Below are 8,426 nucleotides of genomic sequence, written 5' to 3' on the forward strand. Positions count from 1 at the left end.
CAGTGTGCAAGGAACAATAAAATCAATACTCAGAAAACATCTAAGTACTCTTTGTTTTTAAATTTAACTTTAATTTTTGAGGTAAAATGCTTTTTTTTTCTTTCGACTTCCATAACAAAATACAGAGCTATCAGATACCCCTGGAAAAAATATGTATATTATACATATATTTCTATAACATTACATCATATATATAATATATATGCAAAAATTTGAAGACTTTAGAAAGCAGAACATCTAAAAGGCACTGCACAATGGTGTTCAGGTTCCTTATAATTTATGTACATATACACATCTTATTCTGCTTACACAGATGTCTGGTGAAGTCATCTTCACATGTGAATGTCTCATTCACAAATCCCTGCATCACAAGTTTATAATTCAAAGAATGCCTAAATATGTTGAAACAAATTAACACATAACTCTTTCCAAGAAGGAACTAATTGGAACAGTTCTTTGAAGATTGAAGTATCTCTAAAGCCACATAAAAACATATGCCTCACTACTGTTTACACAAGAAAAAGCACAAACATAATTATAGAATAAATAAAAAACAAGGGACAAACAGCTAAATGACTACCCACTTGGCAGTGGAATATAACTTTTTTTCTTTTTTTTTTTTTTAATGCTTCTGGAAGTTCCCTGGCTTATGGGTCACTAGGGTTCCCTGTATTACTGAGCTGGGTTTAACGCAGAACAGCCCGACCCCTAGGGGAGACGGACTATACCTGTCTCTATTTTACTTCAAAAAGAGGAGAGCTCAGCATTGCCGATGCCCCTGAGAATTTGCTCTTTTTCTATGGCTAAAAAAGCAAACTGTTTAAATGAACAAGCTCTTGATTAGTGAAATTTCAATAGATTTACACCTACAAAGTTTTACACATTTGGCACAACAAAATTTAGAAGGAAAAAAAAAGAGGGAGGAAGTATATCCAGCTTCTAACCCCTTTGTCTCTGTTGTTGGACAAGGATGTGCTCACAGAAGGCAACCACCTTCTTTCACACCAGGCTGGAGGCAGGAAGTGCCAGGAGGGGCTGAGGAGAGAACAAATTCTCATTCCTTTGCTGCAGTAAGTACATCAATGATCGTTCCATTTCCGGAGCAAGCGCAAGTTCTTCTGCTATTTAGATAGACCCTTCCCCAGATCCAAATCCAAACTCCAGCTGTTCGCAGTGCCAGTCAACCAACACATTGCGGGTGGAATGGCAACCAAAGGAAACAGCATGGTTTACTAAAAGTCCAAAAGCATTTTTCATTGAGGTCAACATTTCTGAATGTTTTTCCCAAATGTAAAAGCAGTGAATTTATTCAAATGGAAGCAGCATCTAGGGATTAATTCTGGCACTTGGGTTTTAGGGGATCACAGGTGTGCATCAAGGATTTTCCTCCTCTCATTTGAAAGGCCCCACGTTTCTATTCCTGAGTTCACACAGACACTCGCTGGCAAGCCCTTCTAGCAGACACTGGTGGCCACCTGGCCTCCCTGATTTGATGGGCAACACCAAGCAGAGAGCCTTCCTTTAGTCGCTGGGCTTGCTTTAGATTCAGAGGTAAGTCAGGGTGAGAGAAGGAAGCAGATCAAACAAAGCCACAAGGACAGCAGGAGCAGTGAGTCCTTTGTGGCCCAACCAAAGAAAGCCTGGGTCACCAGAGACCTCTCAGTCCCTTTCCTGGGGAAAGACAGTTGCTCATGTATGGAATCTGGACCAAGCGACAAGAAAGAGCAATGATGGCTCAAGTCATCCTGAGTCGGCTGCTGTCTCCTGAGCTCCTTTTGTGCATGCGTTTCAGTTAAAGAAAAACCAAACATCCCACCATCAAAAGATAACACTCAAGTATTACCTGGTATATAGAGGTTTCAACCAGGTTAAGGTGGTGGAATCAGCGATCACTGATGTCCCAATGCCATCCCCTGCCTCAGCAGATACGGGATGACTTTTCCCGCTGCCCTGGGCCGCTCCAGGCACCAGTGCACACAGAGGACGCTGGCTGCTGCTTTCCCTCTGCCCCTCTGCTAGCATGTCATTTCACAGAAGATCAGTATCTTCCCATTTCTTTGAAATTTTGTTAGGAATTCCCCCACAGAAATGGCTTCCGTCTGTGACCTGCACTCTGTGAATAGACAACTGAGCACAACAGTCTGGGCATTGGGGATCACAAGGATGGCAACACCACCACAGCGTCTTGTGGCATCTGGTAAGTTGTGGTTAACAGGCCCCTGGTTACCACCTTCCTACCTCTTCCTTCAGCTTCAACAGCACTTGTTCCCAGCTGCTCTGCACTACAGTCCTGCCCTTTGCACCCAGCCTGGTAACATCAGAGGGAATAGCTATCAGCTAGGAATTCGACTATGCCTCAACATTCCTGGGTTATCTCAACAGTGTTCATGCCCTTTACAGGTTTATGCTGACAGACCCGTATCATCTTAATGCATGTTCATAGTTAAGGCTTCACTTAAGAAACAGTAAGACAACCAGACACAACAGAAAATCATCTTCAGCGACACTATCCTGCTCCTCATAAAACTTGTTCAGTTATACTTGGCATGGTTTTGCAAACAAATAATGTAAAAAGAAAAACGAAGACTGGTTCTGTCATCTGTTTTGTTTTTAAAGGCATCGGGTTACCTCCTCCTGCCCTCTTCTTTCTTCCCTGATCAAGAGTTTACAACTCCCGCATGGCTTTTTAACAGGTGAAGTAGGTGACAGTCAAAGAGCTTGCAGCAGGGCTTCCTCCCCACCTGAGGCTGAGGGCCAGGTGCTCCTGTGCTCTCCCTGCCCACTGTAACTGCAGTACACTCAAGTCTTGAAAACATTTTCTAAGAAAGGGAAAAAAGCCAAATGTGTGAGTGTGTGTGTGTGTGTGTGTGTGTGTGTGTGTGTGTGAGAGAGAGAGAGAGAGAGAGAGAGAGAGAGAGAGAGAGAGAGAGCGAGAGAGAGCACATGTACACGTGCTCCAGTGAGGGAAACGGGGAGAGGAGAAAGGATGGACGGACACCTAAATGTCCCCACTTCTGGAAGACCGAAATTACATTTTCTCTCTCCTGAAATAAATATTTTAGTTAACATGCTGTTAACTGTTCCTTACGACCCAGCATCCCAGCCTTTTCCTTTATTTCTCTCTCTCAAAGCAAAATATACCATTATTGGCTTTCTCTATGTATAAATACAACAGAAAAAACTCTGGGTCCTGAACTGTAATGGGACTACAAAGTGGGCTCTTATGGAGCTTGCCAGGCAGAAAATGAGTCTTAAACAGGAAACAAGCTCCTTCCCCCACAGTTCAATATCCTCCCTACGCCCTACTCACCAAGAAAAAAAGAGTGTGTTTATACCCCACTTAATGTACAACACAAGACAGTCATCCCCAACAGAAAAGTACAAGTCCATGCCCCAGAATTATCAAACCAGCTTAACCCCGCCTCCCACCCCAGAATCTTGCTACATAAATACGTGTATCTGATTGTAATATGAACAGCTTCCCTTCCACTGTGGTTTTAAGCATCAGCAGCAGCAGTGGCTGCTGCAGCCAGGCCCTGGGGTCCTGCCCCATTCCAGAGGAACTTGCCCGTCTTACTGAGCTCCCGGGCTTCAGGGTCGTCATTCCACCGCCTCTTCAGCCGGAGCTTGGGGGGCATGAGTGCATCTTCCTTCTTCTCAGGAGCACTGGGCTCCTTGCCAGACCTGTCCTCGTTGTCTTCAGTCCCCTGTAGGGTTTCATCACTGGGGATGCCAACGGGTACAGAGGGCCAGGTGGGTGAGGGGTGGGCGAACGCTGTGCCTTTCCCCTCTTCAATGGTCCGCACAGTACCCACTTCTTGGGAGTGTTCTTTCTTTCCTTGGGTCGACTGCCTGAGGCTCTCAGGATCCTTCTCAGAGGTGGGCTCTACTTTGATTCGAGAGGGACTAGGCGTACTGGTTGGGGCAGAGCCGTGTGTGGACTCCTCATTGTTTTCTACCCTCTCTCGGTTCTTCCGTCCAGCTGGGGGGGGCTGCAGCTTGATAGAGAACTGGGATGACTCCTCAGGATGTATTTGGCACTGCAGTGGTGGGACCATGAGCCCTGGGTACCGGGGAAAAGTCCGAGGACTCAGATGGTAGTTGAACACAGAACAGGCTTGAGAATGAAGGTAGTGTTTCATTTCCTCTGGGTTGAAAGAGAAGCAACTGGTGCTGGTGAAGGGGCTCAGGCCTGGTGAGGGACTATAGGAGAACATGGTGGGCGTCAGGGACAGGGCTGGTGAAATGGGGACATTTAGGACACCTCCACGGCCAGGAACAGGAGAGAGAGCGAAGGGACTGTGGGGGTCAGGGTACACTGCTGGCCGAGAGAAGAGAGGAAGCACTATGTCAGGCTTACGTTTCTGGTGGCCAATCCCTCCTCCACTAAGAGCATTTCGAGAGGGAATAAAATCCATGGCCCGGTGCCAGTCAGAGGCTGAGCCATCTTCTAGGTCCAAAGGCTCCACCTTTCTATCAGTGGTACCACCTGACTCAGGCCCAGAAGCACTCAAGGAGCTAGCAGAGAACCGCCCTGGCTGCACATCACTAGGAGAATGTGTGTCTAGGGGTGGGAAATGGAAGCGGGAAGAGGCTGTTGGCACTGGTGGTGCACTCTGAGGAACCACACCTGTGATGGAAGAAAAGTCTGTGTTAGCCACCTGGTCATTCACTAGCATGTCATCACTTTTACCTGCACGAGCTGAGTGACAACAGGAAGCACACTCATCTCGTCTGAGTCTTTTTCAAAACTATTCTCAGGCTGGGTATAGTGGTACAGGCTTGCAATCCCAGCACTCAGGAGGAGGAGGGAGGAGGGGAGGAGGCCTGAGCCTTTAAAGGCATCCTATATTGCTCAGCTTTCTCCATTCAGCCTAGCTTCCATGATCCCCTGGCCTCTTACCTTACTGTCCAGGTGATCCTCCTTCCTACCTGCAATGTCACTCAATATCTGGCTTAAAACTATATCCTGACATTTCAGAGAGTCAGAGTTAGCAGGTGCCCACTGGATGTTAGCTGAAGAATGAATGGGTACATGGACCTCTTCCTTGCAACTCTATTGTGTGTATATACCCCCTTTCAATTTTCAGCTTCACCGGGAAGGTTTTTCTCACCATCATAATTTTGACTGTATTTATAAAGCAAATACCAGAAGCTACATAGCCAAACAAAACACATGCATGTGGTTGTTCTGAAAATTCAGACTCCACCTCACATGACTGGGCAGGGACAAGGTACTTTAGTGAAATAGATTGCTATGAAAAGGCAATTTTTATTAAGGTAAGTTCTTATGGTCTATCTTTATCATTTTTGATAAACAACATTATATTTCAGAGATTCCAGTCTTTCTGTATCTATAGTTCAATGAATCCTATATAATGGTATCTACTTCTGTTGTCTTCAAGTACTGAGGAGGAGGCTGGACCTACTATTTACTCTCAAGTCTGACTTGAGTTGGCAGGTGTGATAACCCATGTTTATAATCCCAGAACTGGGGAGGCTAAGTCAGGAAAATTACTGTGACTTGAGGCTAGGTTGCCTCAAAAAACGAAGTCCAACTGCTAAATTTCAAACTCTAAGAAGAAACTATCATTTATCACATTAAACTTGAGAAGGTCATAAATTCTCAACTTCCCCCAAAAGCCCCAAATAAGGCCTAAGAAAGCTGCCACCCGAAGCCTCAGGTGCTCGAAAGGTTTCTGGGAGGCTTCACTGGCTGTTAACATGATGATGTCTAAAGAGTTCTTTATACATGAAGGAAAAAGGGCTTAGAAATAAGGGGACTGGATAGTCAAAGTTTGGTGGTCCAGGAGAGAAAACAGGGCACAAAATATAGTGACTGAACTTTGGAGCGGGCCATTATGTGGCAGACTGTGACTTTCTTGGTGCCCATGGTTGTGACACCTGCCAGAGCAGCATTTACCAACAAATGTTCAATAGAAAACAGCTCTTCTGTAGGCCTTGTTTTAAAGACCCCTGAACTGAGATTGGTTATTAAAAGTAATAAATAGGAAAAACAGACACATGATCTTGCATATAATTTGAGTAGAGCCAAGATAGGTTCAGGGAAATGGATCTCTTTAGTTTTTTTACAGCAACTAAGAGTCTATTATTTTATTTTTTTGACTCTTGACTTATGAAGCCTTATCTAACTAAGGGCTCTAAAAATGGCTCAGTGGTTAAGAGCACCTGCTAGTCTTGTAGAACACCTGAGTTTGGTTCCCAGCACTCACACTGCAGCTCACAACTCCAGTTCCAGGAGATCTAAAACCCTCTTCTGACCTTCACAGATGTTAGACACATGTGGTACACACACACACACATACATACATACAAATAAGCAAAACATGTACACACAAAAAAAGGTAAGACTAGGGCAGTGTATGGAAGGTAGCTGCTGACTCCCTTCCCTTTATGTATAATATAAATTGTCAAATCTAAGGTTCTATGTAAAAAATAAGCAAGCAAGCAAACAAACAAAAACCCTGTTGTTAAGTGTCAATATGATTACTTGAAAGAGGAGCACAGCAATAACTACGATGTAACAGAAAATCTAAACCTCAGTCTCGTACCAATCTGCTAACTAGTGTAAGTAACACGCCGAGCTCTTGGTGCTCCCTTTGAAGGACAATGCAAATAAGTTCTTTGCTTAGGTTCAAACCCTAACCCTACCCAAGAGTTTCTGAAAAAGTTACTTTCTGGCCCAGTTTTCAAAAGTAGGAATAAGACCAATCCTAATGTTAGAGAAATAGTTAACATCTGTGAGGCTTTTGGACTAGTACCCATGCACAGCAGGTCACATGTTGTTAGAATAAATTGTGTTTGCTCTTTTTGAGGCAGCATCTCATGAAGTCTTGGTTGGCCTAGACTTGCTTCTAGGCTACCCTGGCTGACTTCAAACTCACGGAGACCTGACTTCCAAGGGCTTGGTTTATCAGCATGAGCCACTATGCCTTGCTTAATTTTAATGATAAAAAAAGTTAAAATTAAAAATTTAAATTAAAAAGCCTTAAATACTGTTTACATATGGGTCATATTATATTATTAGAGCAGCACTAAACTTTCTAGTGTGGCAGTGTCATTGCAGTTACAGAAAAGAACATCCTTATTTCTGAGAGAAAAGCCATGGTACCAGCATGTTAATCTCCAGACACAAAAAGTATCTGTAAATAGAGATGAATTACATGTGGCAATGCTGTGAACCACAGTGAGTCAGGGGAGGGCATGTGAGTGCTCCGTATGAGTTCAATTCTTTGTTAGGTCTCACGTCTTCCAAAAGAAGTGTTAAACCCAGGGTGATCGGGGGACGACGTGAGAGACAGATTTAGCCTGCCCTTCCCCACCTACTGAGAGTGAACCATTTTTAACCAGAAATTCTCTATCTTTCTAATGTTTCTCAGACACGTGCACGCGCACACGCGCGCGCACACACATACACAGAGAAAAGTATAAAAAAAGAGTATAAAGTGCTTGGGTAATCAGTGTAAGTCACTATTCCTGGCTTATTTTTTAAATTTTTATTTATTTTTATTGTACATGCATTGGTGTTTTGCCATGGGTGTCAGGCCCCTTGGAATTGGAGTTCCAGACAGTTGTGAGCTGCCATGTGGGTGCTGGGAATTGATGGGAATTGAACCTGGGTCCTCTGGAAGAGCAGTCAGTGCTCTTAACTATTGAGCCATCTTTCCAGCCCTGCCTGGGTTAATTTTTATTTTATGTTATTTATTTATTTATTTTTACATTTTTTGTTTTTTGTTTTTCGAGACAGGGTTTCTCTGTGGTTTTGGAGCCTGTCGTGGAACTAGCTCTTGTAGACCAGGCTGGTCTCGAACTCACAGAGATCCGCCTGTTTCTGCCTCCCAAGTACTGGGATTAAAGGTGTGCGCCACCACCGCCTGGCTCTGGGTTAAATTTTAATGGTTAAAAAAAAATCAAAATTACAAAATTTTTAAATTAAAAAAATTAAGATGGTTTATATGTAGGCCATATTTTATATGGTACATACACATAAAAAAGATACTGCATATAGCTATACTTTTTTTGAGATAGAAACTTACTATGTGGCTAATGTCAGCTGGAACTATAGCTGTGCACCCCTATGCTTAGTTTCAAGTATTCTACTATTGAGTACTCTATCCTAAAGTGTCTTTTGGGGTTCTGAGACATGGTGTCAGAGTAGCCCAGGTTATCCTTGAAGTCAATACATAGCCCAGAGTGTCCTTGAACTCCAGACCCTTTGACTGTCTATCTTCCAAGTGCTAGGAAGCCATGCCAAGCTCCACCTTAAACTATTAACAGTGACTAGGAAAAACATGGAGGGAAAAAAAGCAATATTCACACTTACATGTTTTTATATTTGGCATATATTTCTACTTAAAAATAAAAGACCAGAATAGTTACATACATTGACCAACCTCTGGCCTCCA

At 43.6% G+C, this 8,426-nt stretch overlaps 1 pseudogene; it reads right to left on the reverse strand.

The window, feature by feature from the left end:
* Window positions 1-2,909: 2,909 nt before the first annotated feature.
* LOC102002765 lies at window positions 2,910-5,621 on the reverse strand (annotated as a pseudogene).
* Window positions 5,622-8,426: the final 2,805 nt, after the last annotated feature.

The sequence above is a fragment of the Microtus ochrogaster genome, chromosome 21, assembly GCF_000317375.1.
Source record: "Microtus ochrogaster isolate Prairie Vole_2 chromosome 21, MicOch1.0, whole genome shotgun sequence".
NCBI classification, from domain to species: Eukaryota; Metazoa; Chordata; class Mammalia; order Rodentia; family Cricetidae; genus Microtus; species Microtus ochrogaster.